This window comes from Schistocerca piceifrons, chromosome 3 (assembly GCF_021461385.2).
Source record: "Schistocerca piceifrons isolate TAMUIC-IGC-003096 chromosome 3, iqSchPice1.1, whole genome shotgun sequence".
In the NCBI taxonomy this organism is placed as follows: Eukaryota; Metazoa; Arthropoda; class Insecta; order Orthoptera; family Acrididae; genus Schistocerca; species Schistocerca piceifrons.
This window is the reverse complement of record NC_060140.1, coordinates 611,870,749-611,894,770: the sequence shown is the minus strand read 5'-3', so window position 1 is coordinate 611,894,770 and position 24,022 is coordinate 611,870,749.

The following is a 24,022-nucleotide window of genomic DNA, read 5'->3' as shown; positions in this document are numbered from 1 at the left end:
CATTCCATAATGTCATATGGGATTATTTTTTGGGGCAATTCATCAAGCCAAGCTAAAGTTTTCTGGGCACAAAAACGTGCAGTAAGAGTTATATGTGGTGTGAACACAAGAACATCTTGCAGAAGCCTGTTTAGGGAACTAGGGATACTAACTGCTGCTTCCCAATATATTTATTCCTTAATGAAATTTGTCGTTAAAAATATATCACTATTTCAAAACCAACAGCTCAATTCATGGAATCAATACTAGAAATAAGAATAATCTTCACAAGGATCTAAAGTCACTTAGTCTTGTACAAAAAGGTGTGCATCATTCAGGAACACACATTTTCAATAACTTGACAGCAGCCATAAAAAGCTTAACAACCAATGAAATTCAGTTTAAGAGAAGCCTAAAGGATTTATTGGTGGTCAACTCCTTCTACTTCATTGATGAATTTCTCAGTAGAACCAACTGATTTGTATATAAATATATATATAAACTTCTGCACAATTTCAGTGCAGTAATGTGTTCATTGTAAATAAGTATTTGTAAGTAAGTGTTATAGTAGCTGTATTACACTTTTATTACCTTATAAATACATAAAAAGATTTTCTTATTTTAAATTCAGTGCATTAGTATTGTAAAATGATTCTCTCATATAGATTTCATTAAAAAATGCTGATCATTCCACTTGGGACCTGTGGAATGGTACATTAACTTATTTGTTTGAGTTGTAAATATTTGTCATGTATTGTTGTTTTTCTGATATTTTCTACATCCTGGAGGACCTCCTCACTACAGATCAATTGAAATGAAAGTAAATCTAACCTAATCTAATCTGAGAAGCCGAATAACTGCTTGCATAATCGCCAGTGGCGGTCCAACGCACTACTGACTTGCTCAAGTTGTGTAGCTATTTCCTTGAACAAATCATCAATTTTTTTCTGAAACTGTAATCATTTGTTTACCTATACATGCACGTAACGTCTAACGATTTCCACCCCATTTTTTGTTTGTTTGTCTTGGAGGATATGTATAAAATCAGTATGCACGTACAAGTCATTTCACTTTGAATACTGACTTGCCATGAGTCGGCCAAACTATATCTAACAATTAGCTATAGCTAAAATTTGGCTCATACAGAAATCATACAGGTACGCTCACGATTACTATTAAAAGGGTAGTACTACACAAATTCTGTACAGATTTGTTCGTACATTACTATGAGCAGTTAGACGTGTTGCTGAATATCGACACTGCTCATACTTCTTAATGTACACGATACATCGTTTCTCTCTTGTTACGACTTCGTACTGTTTTAAGTTCGAAAGCGTTATCAGGTATTACTGCACTTACCCAGTAACGGACACAATAGGTATAAAAGAATTTATTATAGAGATTCCTACATTTCTTAGATAGCATCCTCAACCTCAAAAGTACCTTGTCCACAACAGCAAATTTAACCATCCAAATTAATTCTCACAACTACAATTTATCACATGGTCTCATCATCTCATCCCTTATACTCACTAAACCGATTGGACCAATACCCACATTCATTTTCTATATACACAATCATTAACGTTTTCTCATCTCATATAAACTGCCTAACGTTCAGTACATACACGATAAACACTCTTCTCTGTCACACCATCAATCTGTAAACTTCCTAGTACAGTACCCATTTAATCCGAACCTTCCTCAACAGATTACATTAAGGGTCGTATTCAGCGTCATTGCCCTATTCTTCATAGGAAATCTTATCGTCTGCATCTCCCTAAAAGGCAGCGCCAGATTTACCTCACTTATCCTCAACGTAAATTTTTCCTTTGGTCGTCCGCCATGTTCTCGTCGTTATCCGAATTGGTCCTGGGATTACTGTGCACGTTCTCGTCGGTTGTGACCAATAGTACATCAACAAATTCCCCCGGAGTGTAAATGTAAAAACATGGACCGCTGTCAACGACGTTGCACCACATGTATTCAATGTCTTCAGCTTCCTACTTAGTGGCGGCCATCTCTTCTCAGTCATTACCATCATCATCGTACCCACATTTGCCATTTGCCTTTTTCAATACGAGGTTCATTCCACAAGTCATGGCAACTATGGTATATCTTGCGATAATGTGTCAACATGGGAATTTCACGATGTGCATTCAACCGGTAAGACAATGTGTATCTGAATGCCAACATAATAGGGTTCCAGTAAAGAACGTTACAGGAAAAGATTAAATAAAACACACGCTTTGAAACTCTGTGTAGATTTATTGTGCACGAGTACAAAACAAAAAATATAATCAGAATCACCCACTATCCTTCAAATTAGTATTCCAGTGCGTCCACACCCAACCCCAGGAAAGGCAGTGAATGCCATTAGTGTGACTACCAATGTGTACCACTTGTCGTCGAAAAGCTGTGAGTATTTCCACACTGTTTGCGAAGTGCCTGCCACTTACTGGTTTTTCCAGTTGTTTAATGAGGTCGAAGTTGCGCGGACTGAACTCTGGTGATTAGGGTTGGTGGGAGAAGTTTTCCCACTCCCATTGCTGTACACAGTTATTGCTGACGCCTGCACTGTGAGCTGTAGCGTTATCATGGAGTATGATTCCATTACCCAGCAGTGGCGAACGTTTTCGCCAAAATGTTCATAGCAGATGGCACAGCAGGAACTTGCATTTGTATTGGATATTGAGATTGTGGGAGTCCTAAGAGTGTGACACTACAGAATACTGTGGCTGTCATACGCCACAATGACCATGACCTACGTGGGTGATACCCTGTCACCCACAGTTACTCGTAGTTCCGACTGACACAGAATAGCATTTCTACCAGCAAGAAATATGCTTTTCACATGAGCTCGCTGTTCCACTCTTCGTACATCCATCTTGTAGCACGACCAAACTCACGCTAACTGTTTCAAGAGCTGGTAACGAGCCATCTTCACATGCTGCCGAAATCTGTCGGCTAATTTCGATACTGCTGGCCACAGGCTTTCGAATGTATTTACTGTGATTATTGTAATTCCATACGCTGCACGGTATACCACAGTTGCCATGACTTATGAAATAACCCTCGCATTTACCCCTTTCAAATTACACCATTGATTAATGTAAATCTCTGAATAAATTATGCTTATCTTTTGGTTGTTAATTTTTTTCTGTACATGATTATCTTTCATTCCTAATTTTGCAGCTTAGTTTAAAGACTATCATTGAAAATACCTTAGAAAGTGAATAGAAAAACATTAAGTAAATATCATTTCTTTTCATTTTTTAAAATTTCTTTCGTACTTCCTTTTTGCCTTTTATTTCACCTTAGGATGAGGCTGCGAAACACTTATTTTGGGAAACTAAAATAACAAGTCGGGACTCTAAATTTTCTTTTTCAACGTTCACATCAAATTTGGTTCATATAAGAAACAGCCACACGTATTACACGGGTAGTCTACTTATCAGCGTGAGGGGGGGGGGGGGAGGAGGGGGAAATACTACTACTTTGACATCGCCACTACAGAATTAATCAAAGCTGAGCCTCTCAGACGTTACAATACTTTTTCCCAGTTGTTACGTTTATATGGAGACTCGCCGTATACATTCTGTAAGTGGGCACTATCACTATTCGCCTATCTGATTAATGGTTCCCTTAGGCACAATATTACTCAACTAAAGGGTTCAGTTCTTGCTTGCCAATGGGTAACAATGCGGTATCACGAGGCCAAACAGTTGCAGTGCTACTTATGTGTGCCTACCTTCCAAATTCAGCACAATGAGTCGTCTTTCGACCTCATAGCTACCAATAAACTACAAAAACCAATAAAACAGCTCTTCCTACTGGCGTGTTCGCAACGGCACAAGAGTTGTGGAACTGAATTGGAAACCAAGCCGGCTCCAAATAATTACCATTCAAATTTTTCAGACCAATTGGTGGTTTGTGATAAAATCGCTTTTCCTCTAAGTCGCTCTTGGATTCAAAGCGAATACATACTCCCTAACAGCTCTTCAACGCTGCACACGATCTTCCTCATAGAAGTTAGGCTACGGAAACAAGGTAAAACTTCACTAGACTTTATATTTATAGTAACTGAATCACGAAGACCAACAGTAAGTCAAAGTTTAGATTGAACTTACCGAAACAATAACCTTAGTTACAGACCGACTGAGCACAGAACGACATGTAATCGCGATCTGTCTGTACTCGTCTCTGTCCGGAATTGCACTGCCATTACAACCATATGAAACCACATTGGAACCATTAACACCAATAAACGAATGGCGTTAGACCACTTTTAACACCGTGTACATCATTAAATTCCGTCACCGTGACGTGGACTAGCAGCTCGCTAAACATGCGTGCGTTGTATCCTCGCCGCTTGTAGCGTGATTATGCAGGCATATCTGGTTCCACCAGACATGGCACCTTCTTGCTTCCTCTCGAATCTTCTTTTTTCTCTCTTCCTCTATGGCAATGTACATACAATACATATAACATCACGTTACATTACTCTATCATATCCGTACCTTCTTAGCTTACACGTGGCTGTAACTCTATTCGTAATGAGTTGAGACGACCCATGACCCGTAACGTATTGTGTAACATTATTTTGGCATGTTACAATTGCTATAACGGCAAGATTAATGTACGTTAGCAGGGAATTTTATAAGAAACAGGGAATAATGTGCTCCACTGTTTTATTTCGTAGTTATATGGACGTGCTGTTCGTTATCTTTTATAAGGTACAACACCTGTGTCCCATGTATGCTACGACCGCCCCTGTCACATTACTTGTTTGTTGCGCGACCTTTTTTTTCAATGCATAGGAGTCTATGGGCAGCGATCTATCGACCAGTCCAAACGATGCGGATCGTCTTCAGATCCACAGCGGCGTGTCAGAGGCGTAGCTCTACCGTCACATTGCTAACAGCACTAAACACGAACAACACTAATGCACTCCGGTGGCCGTTGTACTGCGGTGAGGCGGGGTCAGTGTCGTTCTTTCGTCTCCTTTGCTCTCTCTCTCTCTCTCTCTCTCTCTCTCTCTCTGTCACTTTCATCGAACAGTTCACCTTCCACTATATTTCTTCCTCCCTACGTCCCTTCACTCTGCAGTAGTAGATACACTGTAGGCAGTGTAAAGCAGCGTTGATGAAACCAATTCCTAATACCTACCACACAGAGGCCACATAAGTTGAAAATCAGTTCCTGTACGTTCATTTTCACAAACTACGGGCAGTAGGAGAAAGAAGTTTAATTGCAGTAAGCATTTGAAAATTTTATTAACGCCTTTTTGTTCATAAGGAAGCACATGAGATAGCTATGAAGTCCGTATTTAATGCTCTATCATTCCAAGTTCACTGTTTATCCAACATATTTTACGCGTAAGAGCAGCCAGAATTCCTGCAAGTCCGACCCTATTAATTTTGCGATCTAACAGTAACTGAACGAACACTATTAGCGAGTTGAACATTCGGTCGTTTCAGTGGTCTTCTATGTTAGATGTGCTCGCCGAGGTATTCCATAAAGACACGGAATATGCCACGCGGTATTGTCTCTATGACCAAAAGATGACACGCTTATACAACTTCAGCTAATTAGTTCCGAAACATCACACTTTCCTCAAAATGTTCGTAACTTAAACCACTTTAGTCACGACACGTTCTATCTGAAATGATCTCACTAGCTCTTAATTTTACATACTATTTTCGCGGAGACATCTAGCACGGTGTTATTCGGAAACATGTTAGTGAGCGACTATTTCGATGCTCCTCTCCTTACTACCTATCTATCTGCACGCGGGAACCGCTTAATTCTGATTGGCTATTGATCTGAATGACCAATCACAATGATCCTTCCAGATCATTCTCGCGGCAAAACGTGCCTTAGTCAACCACTAATCAGATAGTCATTTACGCCATTCAATTTCAGTTTCTAAAATATTGTTTAATAAAATAGAATGAACTTGAGAATATTCTTTAAATTAATACAGAAACTTTTTCCGCTTCAGACTTCTATTCTGGCTGCTCTTTTACAAAAGCAAGCACACATCGACATACGTGATCAGCATCGTGGTTGCAACACAACTTTCCCACCGTTCAGTTTTTTATTAGATTTTACATAAAATGACATTAAGTTTTAACGTATGCCCCGCATACACTCTCTCATTCATTCCCATATATTTACACAACAAAATAATAAGCAAATAACAATTTTGAATGATTTTTATACTACATAACGTAGAGTAATTGAAGTTTTTGAAAGAAAATTCCAATTAAGTGATTAGATATATTATGAGCTTTGTTATGACTTCAAATGATAATAAAAGACATTTGGTTATTGTTCCTAACTGAGTTTTGAAACATAAGTGTCGGTTTTAGGACATTTAAGTAATTTTCTCAATCTCCGTAACTGTAATAGATAAAAATGTGAAATTTTGACAGGATCCTTTCCTTAATATCAAAAGATTGTGTACCAACTTTGAACAAAATTGGATGATAATTACTGTGGTTTATTTAGAGTCGTAGGGGTATGAATTTGCGTACCGACTGAATGTTATATGAAACCGTTCTCACGGCTGGTAGCGTCAGCTGTACTGTGAGTCAGAGTGAAGAACAAACGCAGCCATCCTGAAGCCACCTTGCTGCACGGCTGCGTGCCTTAATGCATCGAATGTTATCTCGTAATAACTTGCTACGTTACACTACATGTCACAGAGAATTGTGACTGAAATCTTTTACATAACTTACTATGGTGTGCAGTTGTAATCCTAGGAAGTAATACTGATATCGGACCGTCCCTTATGGGCATTTCAGGTAGTATATTAACCATACAGGAGTAGTTACTCAGTACGTCTACAATTATGAGCCATATTAGATTGAGGAAGGCTCTGCAATAGTCAAGTGTTTCCTGTCTCATGGCTGTCTTGATGAGGCTATGGTGCGAAATTTTGTGAAGAAGCTGTCTGCAAGTTCAGTGTGCCTCGTAAGTGCACAGGCAAGATATTCAGAGTCTTTATCGATAATTATTAATACAGCTGATTCCTCAATTGCACACACTTAGAGGATGTGACACTTGTGACGTTCATGTTTGGGGAATGACGAAGCGGAAGCAGTTACAAGTGAAAGGCAATCTTTCCGATGAGGGAGGATTCCTTCTGGCAAGTTTTTGGTGGCTGGTAACTTGGGAGGACAGCCTTGACGAAACCAGCACAGAACGTGCTAAGTGTTTACTCGTGTTCTGAGAAACAACTGTCCTGGTTGCTACTACTGGAACGTTTGGCTCAGTGTCATGGGCTGACAAGTGAATCTGACAGCAGACGTCTGCTCCACTATTAAGCGTTGGGCGGTCGTTACGACGTTTAAAGCGGCAAAGGGAAGATTTTGCAATTCTGTAGGGCCTGTCACCCTAACAAAACTAACCTCTTGTCCAAATACAGAAATATGTCTATTAATCGCATGTAATCTTTATACTCTGATCTATCAGAGTGCGATAAACTAATAAAAATTTCCAAGTTATCTTTTTGGTTTCTAGCAAATTATTAGTTGCTCTTACGATATAATATGCACTTGTGCTAAAAGCAATTACTTTGTTGGTAGCAGTGTACCAGTATACCAATTTATTCTAACACGTAGTACTAGTACAAACGTTGAACGACCGTAGTAGCTCACTAGTAAACTGAATGTTCTCCGAAACCATTCGTTCAAATTAATACAGGAGGTAGAGAACATCAAAACAAATATATTTCGATAAGGTACATATGACCTCTGAAGTCAATGACACTTATCATTTTATTATTGGTGCTGACGTAAGCTGTTATGCTGGTACTGTTGAATGGTAACTGGGAGTGTGTACTGACATTCAAAACTGTGGAACATGTATTGCCAGAACTGCTGAAGATGTATCTCTGAATGTTAGATTTCTAGCACGATGGGGCGTCATAGCGTTTCGGAATTTCTGTGAAGGATCATCTATGGGCCACCTTCCGCAATTGATGGATCGGCCGAGGTGGCCCTGTGGCACCCCACCTGACATCACGTGTCCGGATTTCTTCCTCCGGGAGTATAAGAAGCAGCTGGTGTCTAAAGCCTTCGTGGAAACGGAAGAAGAGCTCGTCGTTAGAATTGCTGACAGCACGGTATCATTTTGGACAGGCCAGGAATCTTCGAACGAACACGACAGTCAATAGTCCGAAGACATACTGAGTACACATAGGCCAATGGTCGCGCTTGTGTTCATATATTTGGGGTCTTCAGAAACAGTCTGGAAAGCTTTTAAGTGTGTCATAGGGTAGTTCGTGCCGAGTAATGACTGTTAAGAAAAAATTAGATACGTTTTACGTTTCCGAGCTAATTAGCAGTGAAGTTAGCCGATCAGACCGTTGCGCACGCATACTGAGACGGCCTGCCAGAGAGGAGGTCACCAAATGTTTTCATCATTTGGTTTCCTAAGCCCAAACGAGACAGCATCCCAAAAATTGGACATGGACTGGTAGTAACGATCGAACCAGGCCCAAAGACTGAACAGTCTCGTGCGCCATCATCTACCCTATGGGAGCAACTGACACTTCATTGTAAGCAGTAGGCCACTTGAATTTGTGCGTGCAACGGCCTGATTGGCTAACTTCAGTGCTTATTAGCTCGGAAACGGTAAAACGTATCCAATTTTTTTTCTTAACAATCATTTCTCAGCACAAACTACCATGCAATACCATTACAAGCATTTCAGGTTGTTTCTGACTACCCTGTATAGCCTATTATATAAATAAAAAAAATTACGTTTAACTGCTAGTTGTGAATTCTGCTTTTCTCAGTAGAATGCGTATACTCTATCCAGCACAGGTCAAAGTTAACTAATAATCTTACGTATTAGAGACACTACCTGGATACGCACGTATAGTTATGTAGCTCAATAGGGGTGTGGAAATAACTATCCTATAAATAACTTCTCATAAGGCTATACTTTGCTTTAAATTGAGTACTTGCATCTCTTCTTTTGAAAATGTAATTATCTCGCTGTATACTTTTTTTCCTTTCTTCTTAAGAGTTTACGCAACCATAACTGTTACTAAGCTTACGCTTCGTCTTGAACCATTCAATATGTACAGTATATCAGTGAGTATACACTCGTATTGAATTAATATATTCTTCGTTTACGTATACTATTCTGAACTATTGACTAAAGGTTAATTGAATCTAATACACAAACCCAGAATTGTGTTTTCCCGTATTATCCCTTCCTCTTCGTATATGAAATTTACGCGTCCAGATAGCTTTTGTTCAGTAAAATTTCTGAAGACAGAAGCAAATATCTAACTGTTGGTTAAGTAAGTAAAGGGGTTTTCCTTTCCTAGAGATATTTCCTTTATTATTATGATTTTTTCTTTCGAATGGTTCAAATGGCTCTGAGCACTATGGGACTTAACTACTGTGGTCATCAGTCCCCTAGAACTTAGAACTACTTAAACCTAACTAACCTAAGGACATCACACACATCCATGCCCGAGGCAGGATTCGAACCTGCGACCGTAGCAGTCGCGCGGTTCCGGACTGCGCGCCTAGAACCGCTAGACCACCGCGGCCGGCCTTTCGAATGGCAACTTAGGACTAAATACTGCTTGACTCTAAAGAACAGTTCTATCTTTGCTACGCTGGGATCTCAAACTGCTCTTGACACAGAGTAAGATTCTATTTTCTTTATTTTTTCTGTACTTTTCGTTTAGAGGCATATAATTTGCTATTCTCACGGGAGAAACTGACTGGTCGGTAACTGTTTTGCCTACGGCAAAGAAAACGTTTTATTTAGGTAAAATTTCATATAGGGAGACGCCGCTGTGAACGAGTGCTGATGTGCCCCAACTACCTATAAATCTGGTCTGTGACAGTGCTACCGCCACTTTGACCATATCAGTTACGCAGCTGCTCAAAGCTCTTTCTGTTCGGGGGTGAACTGTTACACTACCGCTCTCCCCAAATGTTACTGTTGTTTGGACACTGGCCACAGATGAAACGTGACTCAAAGTAAAGGTTCTAATTAAAATTCGGGGAAAGATCTTGTCATTCAAAGCGTTAATAATGCTGTGTCGCAGCCCATGAGTTCTGGTATCAAACAACTAGTGCCTGCAAACAATAAGAAGCACATGAGTCTTGATCCGATGAAAAACTCTCCTGCCCACTAAACCCACGTTAAAGCATTTTGGAACTATAAAATATGAATAAACGATCAGCGTCAGCCCCACTTTTGACAGTGTATATTACAGGCAGTCGCCGTCTCTACGGCCAGCCGCGGCGTCACATGGAATGCCTCTCGGCTTGCAACTCATGCACCACCAGAATTGGAGCCTCCTTGTCTCCCCTCGTTTGCTCTTTCTTTCTCTCTCTCTCTCTCTCTCTCTCTCTCTCTCTCATTTTACTTACAAAAGCATATAAAACATAATAAAATACATCATCATAATATTGTTTTAGCCGTACATCCGGCTACAGATTGTACTGCAATACCTTGAGGAGACAAGTAGCTGCATAATGTTCACCCCAACACATTTTGGGGCATTAAAGACTCTATGGAATTAGTCTGTTTGGTTGTGAACTTGAAGTTAATTTAGGAGTTCTGGCTACTGAGGATCATAGTCGGTTTTTGCAGTTGCTGTGCTCTGGTAGATTATTGTGCGGCCCAAATACTGCTTATGATCAGTGGAAGTGCCCCATATAGAGAGATGTGGAGTTTCGTTAGGCTATGCACGATTGGTGTTGCTTCTAGTTCTGTGTGGCAGTTTTTCCCCTGAGCTGGTCTCAGTTGTTTTAATCATATCTGATCAGCTCTTAAAGTCCTTCAGCTGTTCATTTGAGACAGTACTGCCATATGCCATAGGGTGATGCGTCAGCTCGTCCACATGTGGAACGCGTCTTTATGAGTTGTATGCGTGATGCTGAGGTACTCCTGTGGACAACAAAACTCTCAGATCTGTTCCCTATAGAACATGTTTCTCACCAACTCGCATGCCAAGCCCGTCCCAATACCAGTATGAAGAATATAAAGGGTTAGTTACAACAGCTGTGGGCTATCTTCGCTCAGGAGGGGATACAATAGATTTGTGACACCCTTCCACCATCAAGTCAGTGCATACATTCAAGCCAGAGGGGGCGCGACGTCATACTGAAATTTGCGGTCATACTGTCAAGTTCTTTGAAAATTTGGATAGATTTTGAATGATATATTCTCTCAACCTAAGAAGTTTCATTTCGTTTCCTCCTCTAAGAATTTCGCAATTCTCGTCAGACAGTGTAGTTTACGTGTGACGTTAAGTTTGTCATTAGTTCTTGTAGATGTTGTTGGAATAGTGCTGAATTACCCACAGCTGCCTTTAGAGACTCTCCATGGAAGGGGATCTGTAAGTATGCATCTGTAAAGTCAATACTCGTATTTGAGAAGCACCTGCTGCTGGAGAGCCTGGGGCCTGTAATTGGATAAACACCAATAACTGCCACTTTAGCTAAAAGACGTAGTTTTAAATTTGACTTTTTATGATCATTAGTGTCGTTTCTTATTGACTGCAAGGTTTCATAACACCCTGATGCTGTAGTAGGTCTGACTCAGCTTTAACTGCTTGTTTCAATGTGAACGAAATGGAATGAGGCGGAAACGAATTGGGGCATCTAATGGCTTTAAAGTGATATGAGCTGCGTTGTTAGTTGTAGAACACAGTCTGGGTGAAATTATGGCAGAAAAACTAGGTTTATTATATCAGAGACAATAAGTCAAAAAGCTGGAAATGTTTCTACCATAAATACAATGTTTACCACTTGGTGGTCTTTGACCAGGATGTCCAAAGTCGAGTGATATTCTTGTAACCGACATTCGCCTAAAATTTTTTCTTGAGTGGGATTTGGTGGCTGCCTTATGTGACTACCTTGACTGCAGGTTTCGACAGTTCTAGGGACAGCATGTATAGGAAGGTACCCAGATTGACTAGCGTTGCAGACACGGCTGTTTCTACCTGAAAATGTACTCTATGGCTAAATAAACTTCACAGCATCAATAAATTTCAAGACAGATAACGGTGCACAGGAGTGTGTTTCGAACTTGTAATTTGCTAAGCGCTACTAGATTTGAGCGTGGTACATTCCTAAGTATAACAGATACATCATCCTCATCAAACAGATGTGACTCAGTTGCGTATGGCTTCCGATTTCTGTTGGACGAGGATGATTTATTCTCACCTTTTATAAGCTTGACCGTTAAGGTCGCAGATTCGAATCCTGCCTCGGGCATGGTTGTGTGTGTCGACCTTAGGTTAGTTAGGTTTAAGTAGCTCTAAGTTCTAGGTGACTGATGACTTCAGATGTTAAGTCCCATACTGCTCAGAGCCACGTGAACCATATAAACTTGAGAATGAAGCACGCTCGAAACTAGCAGTCGTCCACTACCGGGTGGTGGAACGTTGACTTTTTTCATGCCCTATGGCTGCTTATAGTTGAGTCCACGAACACTGTACTCGGGGTCCTTAGTAGGTCGCTTCCTCTCACCTTATGCTTTTTATATCCAAGCCTTTCAAACGGGTGATTGGCGAGCTTAAACGGGTGACACGCCACAGCAAAATGCTGCTCACAACCGCATTTTGACTAATTGCCTGGTAATGGGAACAGCTGGGTCGTCGGAGAGTTCTTAAACAGTATTCGTATGATGCGGCGATCGACGCCGATCTCTAATTCAAATGGTTCAAAAGGCTCTAAGAACTATGAGACTTAACATCTGAGGTCATCAGTCCACTAAACTGAGAACTACGATGATAAGGATGGAACCAGTAGCTGCTGCCTTCGTCGTGTGGTGGCTGCTTAAACTACTAATGTAGTATTTTGACTTACTATTGGTGCCGCTTTTCTTGAGCTGCTGATTGTTATTATAGCTATTGTTGCTATAATAGCTTAGCCAGAGCAAGGTCTATCTGCAAATCCTTATTTGTCGTCGCCAGTTTTCTATTTCCACAAGAAATTATGACACGCTCACCACATCATGCAGTAAAATCACATTCAGAGCCCAGTTGTGATCCGAAGACGAAACAAGGGGGAGTAATTACTGGTATGCAGAGTTTTTAAAGCCATCCAGAACAGAGACCGAGGGACAGAGAACGTTCTTTATTCCGAATTAATCCGTAAGTAGAGTCCAGGTCACAACGACGTCAAAGATTGTGTACGAAACTTCAGGCAGACGGAGCTTTGTGAGACTCAAACACGAATTGCCTCCAGATTGTCCTGGCTTGGTTCATTTGCAGCCATGGCCGAGCGGATAATCAGCTGCGGCCTCTCGGCTGTGTTCAGGGAACGTGGGAATTAACTTCAGGAAGGAGGTGTCTCCTGTGTTGTCTTCGGCAGCGTTCGTAAGCATCCCCACGTTTACATATGCCGGCTGTACACCTGTCTCGGCTGTACGCCCTCTCTGGCTCAGGCCATTTACCGAAATTAGCTCCATATTTTGGTATTTTATTTCTGGCCAGGAGGCAAGACTCATGAGTATATTAACGATGTGCAGTCAGGTACTGAAAAAATGTAGCTTCACAATTTTTAGCTTAAACAAGTTGGCTCTTGCGCCTGTAATTATTATATCTTACATAATGAGCAAAATTCTCCCTCCGAGTCTTCACTGCATTGGCATTAGTTACCCCTGACAACGTGTTTAGCCGAAATTCACTAACGCAATTAATAAACCGCAAATTCCAGCAACCTCTAAAACGCTCAGGATTACAAATTTCGCTTCGTTGTCACCGTAATTGGTTTTATGCCTCCAAGAATGCTACTTAGTTATGGAATTATAAAGAGCTTAATATGTCCTAACGAAGGGATACTATATATGTTACTTATAATAGAGTGTACTCACTATTTGCAGCTTCTGATTCGAATCCAAATAAACGCCACACATTTATTTCAGATTTATTTAGCGTCTAAGCTATCACTGCTTGGCTCTGTCAGTAGCTTAATTACATGCTTTGTATGGCTGTCAATCAGGCAATTCATTTATTTTCTGCATTGCTGCGCGTTAGCTATTTCATAATTTAACAGACTACTGAACTAATTCGTCAACAGTAACTGATTTAGAATTCTGTTGCAAAACATGCGAACACTGGCCACTCCTCACCACATTTGCATATTATGTATCACTGCACTCATTATTTGGCCATTGAACAAAATGGAAACATCATCACATTGAAAACATCAACTTAGGGTACAACTCGTAGTTTTTAATAAGTGTCGTCTAACAATGGGAGAAATTGTAGGAAATGGACGCCACAAATCGAAACTGATTTCGCAGTTACCAAACTTTTAATGTGTTTTAAAAACCAAGATGAAATCTTACTGCAATTTTGCTTTAAAAATCAAAAACACAGAAAAATAACGCAAATACCGGAGTTAATGATGTGGGACTTGATTTGAAATCGTTAAGAAGACTGAAAGAAGAAAACATATCGAGTTCCCTATCTGACCAGCTCGCAGTTGCAAATTAACAAGAGGTCTATGACAAAGAACTCTACATTCATGATGCACAAATGATTAAGTTAAATGCCAGCTGTTCAGGATACGGACTTTGAAATATAACGACTGATGCTGTACGCAATTCTGTGAAACTATACTTATATCTCAAAATTCCATAGTCAGTAAGGGAATGAAAGCCAGGAAGCGAATATGATTTTCTGCGTCGTTCTCAACTGAACGCATTGTCCAAACCCTTTTGGAGGAGCTACAGCATGCTCGTTGCCCATCTGACGACGTGAGTGTGCCTTGTAGGTTCATACTGAGGGGGATGCAGCTAAAATTTCTCTTTCCAGGCGGACAAATATGCATTTTACTGTTATTAGCTTATTGCTGAGAAGGAACCCCTCGAGTGCGAGACCGCAAGTTCAATCTTTAGTAAGGCTCATTTGAAAGTGTTGTGTTAACAATTATGACAGGAGGAATATCAGCTGCTAATGACTCACCATGTGCGTCAGAATGGCGACAAAATATGAGTGTATCGCAGGTGCAAAGATCAACCTTCTAAGGGATGTACACTTGACAGCAAAAAAAGTGGGCCATGCCTGAATTCCAACGTGTAGGCTGCACCTGAATGTATGCAACCAACATAGCATATCTGTGTTGCACAGTGTCGCAATCCTCCACAGTATAGTCGTAAGATACACAATGGGTACTGCTAGAGACTAATAGAGAACACCGGTCTTTATGACAGTCCGTCCAGGTGTAAAGTAACACCATGATAGTACAGAAGAGATCAGACACTCCTTAACGTTTGTAAACTAAACTTCATTACAATAAGTGACATTTCAAACGTTATGGGACAACTAATTTTGTCACACAAATTGTTCAGTAATCCTAAGGCGCAATTAAATATATGTGACAGTATGGATTTATAAAGTTGTATGGCAATTGGAAACAAGTTCTTTGCTGTCTAAAAGGCTTACCCAACACATGCTGAACGTCGTTCAACGTTCAACAGGGAGTGGTTTCACATCAACTTTATGTAATACTAAGCAGTTAAAAGAAAATGTGATTAACCCGGTGGCAAGCACTCTACGGAAATAACAACATTAACAGCGAATCACAAGTAATATCGTTGTTCACATTACTCGTCAGCAGTTACTTGTACACAAAGTTGTACTTTAAATGACATGACCAACGTCTTCGTTCTGGATCCGGATGCAAACCTAGAATGTAAAGCCATTGTTAACCAAGCAAAGTTTGTGCCTTATCGAGACTCCATCACTAGGCAGAAAGAGACGCCAAATATTGACGTTTGCAGCAGTATCAGTTATCAATTATATACTTGAACGTAAATGACGATAATGCTTGTATGAAACCAGGAACCCTAACATGACAATTACTATCTTGGTAATTAATCTCGAAAGATGTTGTACACTGTTGTATTGTCAAAGAACAAAGGATGCGCATGTTGAAAATTGAAATGCCATAATGTAATGGAAGGATGTAGGTTGCAGTAGGTACTGGGAGATGAAGAAGCTTGCACAGGATAGAGTAGCATGGAGAGCTGCATCAAACCAGTCTCAGGACTGAAGACCACAACAACAACAACAACAACATAATGTAATGCTGGTGACAAGGGTGCGAACCCAGCACCTAATCGGATTGTTGAATAAGTACGTAAAATCAGAATGTAGATATAACAGTTTGTCACCAGTAGTGAGGTTGGAGCCTTAAATGACGGCTGTCTGTCACCTGCTGGGGTTGGATTTATGCGAGAGTGGCGGGAATTCTTCACAGAATAGAAGGAACTCTGGACAGCGTGCAGTATGCCCACATATTGGAAAATGTGATGCTTGCATCAGTGCGAATGCTGTACGCAGAAGAGGACGTCACATCGCAAGAGGACCATTCTCCCATTCACAAGTCTGCATTCGTTCAGCAGCGGCTCCCCACGATTGGCGTCAACGTCATGTACTGGCCGCCGTGGACGGCTGATATGAACCCCATGGAAAACATGTGGGCTGAGGTCACCAGAACATTAACAGAGAACTGGCCACGAAACCAACCGACTACTGCGGACGCTCTTTGGGACTGCGTCCTGGAAGCCTGGGAGGAAGTTGCTTCTGCAGTGCAGGCTGTTACGGCCGACGGTTTATACATACTATGACAAGACGCATGATAAACGTGCAAAATAATGAAGGATTCTGGATAAAATATTAGAGTTCTTAAAATGTTTTGTTATGTCTTCTTTTTCGTCATTTTTCCTCATTGAGAGCTAGTGGAAGATCGCTTGGCAACAGAAAATATTCAATATGGGTTAATTTTCCTTTGAGTTGCCTTTTTAATTCAAGTGGATTTGTTTTGAATATACAGTTTGTTAAATATTCCTATTTTGATTTGATTTATACCCTGTCTAGATACTTACAAACCAATCAGCGTAGATGGACTCTGTCACAGTAGTTTTTGTTATTTCAAATACATCTCTCTCTTCCCTTCCATCCATGAAAACACCCTCCGTCCTCCACATAATACGCAAACAATTTCATATTATGTTTACTCGTTGTTAATATCTCCTCTATTCTCTCTCTCTCTCTCTCTCTCTCTCTCTCTCTCTCTCTCTCTCTGAGGCTATCGCTGCAAGTGCCCTTCTGTTTCATTCCCTCAAAACTTTATAAACAAATCTACCGGTTTCCATTGACGCTACATTTTCTCTTTTAATTGCTGCTGTCTTTGCTCTTTGTCATTCCTCTCAACACCGACGAAACCGTATTCTTTGATCTCCCCTTCCCTATAACCCACTCTTCGTTCTGAAAACAGTCCTTCCTTATCTCTCGTTCCTAAGATAAAACGAACTATGGCACACATCTAAGTAAGCAATACTTTGCAAGCATTTCTCGCTTACATTTTGCCCTTCTGCACTTCTATCCATTCCCAGATCCCGCCCTCCTTCCTGTTACCCGTCCTTTGACATCTGCATCTACACTCCTGGAAATTGAAATAAGAACACCGTGAATTCATTGTCCCAGGAAGGGGAAACTTTATTGACACATTCCTGGGGTCAGATACATCACATGATCACACTGACAGAACCACAGGCACATAGACACAGGCAACAGAGCATGCACAATGTCGGCACTAGTACAGTGTATATCCACCTTTCGCAGCAATGCAGGCTGCTATTCTCCCATGGAGACGATCGTAGAGATGCTGGATGTAGTCCTGTGGAACGGCTTGCCATGCCATTTCCACCTGGCGCCTCAGTTGGACCAGCGTTCGTGCTGGACGTGCAGACCGCGTGAGACGACGCTTCATCCAGTCCCAAACATGCTCAATGGGGGACAGATCCGGGGATCTTGCTGGCCAGGGTAGTTGACTTACACCTTCTAGAGCACGTTGGGTGGCACGGGATGCATGCGGACGTGCATTGTCCTGTTGGAACAGCAAGTTCCCTTGCCGGTCTAGGAATGGTAGAACGATGGGTTCGATGACGGTTTGGATGTACCGTGCACTATTCAGTGTCCCCTCGACGATCACCAGTGGTGTACGGCCAGTGTAGGAGATCGCTCCCCACACCATGATGCCGGGTGTTGGCCCTGTGTGCCTCGGTCGTATGCAGTCCTGATTGTGGCGCTCACCTGCACGGCGCCAAACACGCATACGACCATCATTGGCACCAAGGCAGAAGCGACTCTCATCGCTGAAGACGACACGTCTCCATTCGTCCCTCCATTCACGCCTGTCGCGACACCACTGGAGGCGGGCTGCACGATGTTGGGGCGTGAGCGGAAGACGGCCTAACGGTGTGTGGGACCGTAGCCCAGCTTCATGGAGACGGTTGCGAATGGTCCTCGCCGATACCCCAGGAGCAACAGTGTCCCTAATTTGCTGGGAAGTGGCGGTGCGGTCCCCTACGGCACTGCGTTGGATCCTACGGTCTTGGCGTGCATCCGTGCGTCGCTGCGGTCCGGTCCCAGGTCGACGGGCACGTGCACCTTCCGCCGACCACTGGCGACAACATCGATGTACTGTGGAGACCTCACGCCCCACGTGTTGAGCAATTCGGCGGTACGTCCACCCGGCCTCCCGCATGCCCACTATACGCCCTCGCTCAAAGTCCGTCAACTGCACATACGGTTCACGTCCACGCTGTCGCGGCATGCTACCAGTGTTAAAGACTGCGATGGAGCTCCGTATGCCACGGCAAACTGGCTGACACTGACGGCGGCGGTGCACAAATGCTGCGCAGCTAGCGCCATTCGACGGCCAACACCGCGGTTCCTGGTGTGTCCGCTGTGCCGTGCGTGTGATCGTTGCTTGTACAGCCCTCTCGCAGTGTCCGGAGCAAGTATGGTGGGTCTGACACACCGGTGCCAATGTGTTCTTTTTTCCATTTCCAGGAGTGTACATCTACATCTAAATGAATACTCTGCAATTCATAATTATGTGCTTGGCAGGGGGGTCTGTGGTCTGGTGGATTAATCTTGTCTTGATGTGTAAAACGTGTAGGTTCACTTCTCACGTCAGGCGTATATTTTTAACACGCACAAGTTACTCTCCTCCACCCCTAGTAACGCCAAGTGCAGAAGGCCAATAAGCTCCGTAGTTCAATATCCGCAGTAAAGATAACATCCCTTCGCTGCCGACTGGGGCAGTGCGGCATTCGATTGAGCTGTGACAGATGGAGAAACCCCGGAAGGCAGAGACTCTGCCACCAGCAAGCCGTCGAAAACTAGAAAACGTATTTCATTTAATGAATCAATGGCTATGTAAGTTCACAAGGCTGTTAATTTATCTGAAACTGAGACGTTGACAATTGTGGTGCTGGACTGGGATTCGAATTCGATTTCACTGTGTTCCCCATAATTGCAAACTCTACTAGGCCTCCTCGAAAGGCACCTATCTGGTTTCGAATCCTGATCAGCACAAAATATTCATTATTTCATTTCAAGCCCTAGCATGTGCACTCCGAACTACTAGTGAAATATAGTTGCATTTTCAACGTCTCTTCGTGGGTTGTCAGCTGTAACGTGTTCGTTTCAACTCACAGCCACATGATGAGCTTTTTATCGCAACATTACACGATCAAACGTTTCCTTACATCTTTTCAAGTTCAAACATTCCTCTACATCCTACTGGCGAAAACGGATTTGGGTTTGACGTTGTGTTAATTGTGATCACCAACGTTATATGTTGTGGATTCAATTTCTAGCCAGCAGAGTATTTTCCATCACATCATTGAAAGTACAAACATGCCACTCCTAGCTATTATTGGAAAAGAATTCTATAGTTAAAGTGTTTTCATGACCACGTGCGCGGCGTTTGAATTCCATTCATCACAGACCTTTTCGTCGCGTGATGTCTAGCTAAACATGCGCACGTCTCGCTACGGATGAACCAACAATAGCTATTTGTCGTCTGTTCCTGGCTAGAAAACGACGGCGCTAGATGCTGGGTTCGAATCACAGCGAGGCAAAAACAATTCTATCGTCATTTAAGGTTCCAGCGTCTTGCTATTGGTGAAAACATTTGATATTTAACTTTTGATTTTACGAACTTCATTAACAATCCGAATAGGTGCTGGGTTCGCATACCTGTCACAAGCTTTGCATGATGGCATTTCAGTTTTAAACATGAGCATACCTTGTTCCTTGTGAATGACACCATATTAAACGTCGTTGGGGGTAATTCCCAGGAAGGTAACTTATGACAGGATTCCCAGTTCATTACAAACATTTTCGTCATTTATTTTCAGGATCTGAATTGGTAACTGGTACTGGTGCAAACGTCTATACTTCACATCTCTTTATGCCTAGTGATCGGGTCTCAATAAGGCACAAACAAAGCTTAGCTTAGCTAGCAATGTCTTTAGGTGCTGGGTTTGAATCCAGGTCCAGAACGACGACTTTGGTCATGTCATTTAAAGTTGAAATTTGTGTACACGTAGCTGTTGATGTGTTACGAGAACAATGATATTACTGGTGATTCGCTTTTAATGTTGAGATTTCCGTAGAGTGCTTGTTGCCGTTAATTGCGTTTTTTTTACTGGTTCGTCCAATATCCAGTTTCCAGAGCCACTCGCCGTTGAGCGACCTTCAGCACGTGGATGGAAAACCTTTTCGAGGGCGTAAAACTATTTTCCAGTTGCCGTACAGCTTTGTAACTCCATATATATATATTAGATGGGTAGATCACATAACTAATGAGGAAGTATTGAATAGGATTGGGGAAAAGAGAAGTTTGTGGCACAACTTGACCAGAAGAAGGGATCGGTTGGTAGGACATGTTCTGAGGCATCAAGGGATCCCCAATTTAGTATTGGAGGGCAGCGTGGAGGGTAAAAATCGTAGGGGGAGATCAAGAGATGAATACACTAAGCAGATTCAGAAGGATGTAGGTTGCAGTAGGTACTGGGAGATGAAAAAGCTTGCACAGGATAGAGTAGCATGGAGAGCTGCATCAAACCAGTCTCAGGACTGAAGACCACAACAACAACAACATATTGTCTCAAGTATTTAATTTTGACTAAGGATTACTGTACGACATATGTAAAATAATCCGTTTTCTCAGAACTTTTGGAATGATACTTGTTGTAATTAAGGTCAGTTTATGAGTGGTATGGGGTGTCTCATCGCTAAGAACGTGTTTTCTAATATGTTTTGTATGACGATATTAGTTGACAGTTAGACTGACTGCCATAAAGACCTTTGGGCTCTAGTAGTCTCTTGCGGTACCCATTGTGTGTAGTCAAACGACTGTACCCCACGGGGTTTTGGTGTTTAGAGGACCTGCAACACAGCTACATTATGTTGGTTGTATTCTGCAGTGACCTACTTTTTTTGCTGTCAAGTGTACATATTAAACTTTACAAAACTGACATCTTCGGCCTTCAAGAAAGGTTCAAAACACAGTATTAACTTGTACCATGAACAAATGAAAAACGGAGCGCCACAGTGATCATAAGGGTTCGCACTATCACTATCGGAGGCGAACTGCTTGGGAGTTACAAGCCGTGCAAGACATTCACCTACGTATCCATACTTAAAAAATTCATATTGGTGTGAAGAGAAGATAAGAACTGATGGAACGTGATGCCATGCAATCGAATGCGAAACAGTCTGTCGTAGAGCTTATAGTGAAACTCGCTATCCTTTAGGGCACAGCTGCAGATGGTGCTGTAATATGTTTTATAGGCACAGAAAAACAAAAATCCAAAGGCTGAATTTTTCCAGTGGTTCCAGGTGGTATGAAATTCAACGTCACCTCTTTTCATGAGGGATAGTTTGCTCTAATGGAGTAGGATTTTAATACGCAGACCAGGAATCAAGCAAAAGAAAGTTACTTTGCCCAGCTATTGATCAAAATCAGCGCTCTTACCACACCTGTAGTTCTCTAACACCCATTTTCCTACTCTTGCTTGCTGTGACGTAAATATTCCCTTCTGCCCTTGCAGGATCACGCATACGAGAAAGAATCGTAGGGAGCAGTACACCTCCAACTTCTCGCACATAATAAATAACTTTCCAGCCAGTTTACCATCCTTATTAAGAGTAGCATAGCTGTATACGAATGCGTTAAGGCATTGATGTTAGGTGATCGTGATACAACTCCAGGCTTTTCTTTCATATGCATTTCCTCTTCAAATCCTGATCCGTTGGAGTTGAAAAAAAAATTCCTTACTGAGCGATGGGATAAGTTTATCTCATCAACAAATTTTCGGACTGATTACGCAGTTTGTTTTTGTTATGCACTACACGATCATACTGCTGTGGAATTATTCGAAATCTGTTCATAATTGCCTTTTTATTATGCTGCGGATATTCTTCCATGTGCGTAATTATGTTTAGTTCCCGCTCCTTGGACAACGTTTCTCCTTTACTACGTTTCGCTGGAGACGGTATTTGTAACTCCCTATTTGGCAAGGATGATATAACCTGCATGGCTCGATATCTGTTTCAATATCACTTTCACTTGTTAAGCCGTACAGTCATCATTTTACTCCTAATATACACTGTCCGCACAGACGAGCGTATATGACACCACATATCCTACTGACTCATCTTGCAGAACCGCTAATATTTTATCTGTCACTTCTTTATCACTCTGCAAAATTCCCTGGGCTCCTTTCTCACGAAACTTCAACTTCGGCACCAGTTGTTGTAGATATAATGCAATTTTGCTTTGTTTATCGTTTCCGTAGCTCGGCATTGTGACAACACCACTAGCACTGCATCAGTGTTGTGAATTACTCGTCGACTAGACAGTTCAGCTATGCTCCGTAGCATCATGCTGAGTTCGCCCTCTGTTGCCATTAACAGTCAATACTGCGGTTGTACAATAGACAATATGTGGGGGGTTGAATGCCGTAACATCATTGGCCTTTAGCGACCTCGCACTGAAACGGTTCCTCGTGATCCTGAAAAGCCTTTCGCTGTTGAGGGCACAGGTTGTCTAATAGGAGGGATAATACACTGGATCGGACGGACAGAAATTTTGTGTAGATGGTACGAATTTTCTCACTCTGCAAGGAAACGTACAGTTTCATCGAACAGAAATCCTTAAGTAGCATGTGTCATGCAAAATTATTCAAAATTAATCAATTTCGCCGTAATAAATTCACCAATAAACTGATCATTACAGCACACTTTCTTAAAAAGCGTACTCAGTTTGTGGTTCGTAGATAAATTCCAGGTACTTTGACACCTCCAAAGAGTTCGAAATAGCGGATGAAGTATCAGCAGATGCGGAAGGTTTTCAGGCAGAGACGAAAATACTCATTACTAATTTTGACCACCGGTATATAATTAAAACCGATCAAACCGCCTTCTAGTACAAATCTACGTACAATAGATCCTGTCGCAACAAGAAACGAAAACCGATATGAACAAGATTAATCGTTCCTTCACAACACAATATACCATAACTCCGTCAAGAAACATTTTCCCTTACGTTTTCTTAAGTATTCAAGAACCAAACATGAAATTTTGTTGCATTTCTCAGAACAGAGTTGAGGAGTTGACTCAAATTAAAAATTGTAAATGTGTCCTGCGACATACCACGAAAGTTCACGAAAATGATTTACGAGGGCCGGCCGAAGTGGCCGTGCGGTTAAAGGCGCTGCAGTCTGGAACCGCAAGACCGCTACGGTCGCAGGTTCGAATCCTGCCTCGGGCATGGATGTTTGTGATGTCCTTAGGTTAGTTAGGTTTAACTAGTTCTAAGTTCTAGGGGACTAATGACCTCAGCAGTTGAGTCCCATAGTGCTCAGAGCCATTTGAACCATTTTTTTGATTTACGAGGAGTTTGTACAGGCAGTTTAAATTTTCACGGAAGAAATTCAAAATGCTCCCGGATAGCCAACGACTAACATGGAAATAGCTGTTAAGGAAGATGCTATCAAAATATTTTCTTTAATTCTGGATCAATTTAGTGCATCTGCTTTACGCATTCCTTAAATCTGCATCAATTTAGTGCACCTGCTTTCACAGGGATGAATACGTGTGGTTCGCATCAAAACTGTTCGAAGAAGGAACAATCTTTTTGAAAATAAATGCGTTGTCTTTTACGATAATGCTTTAGAAAAATCT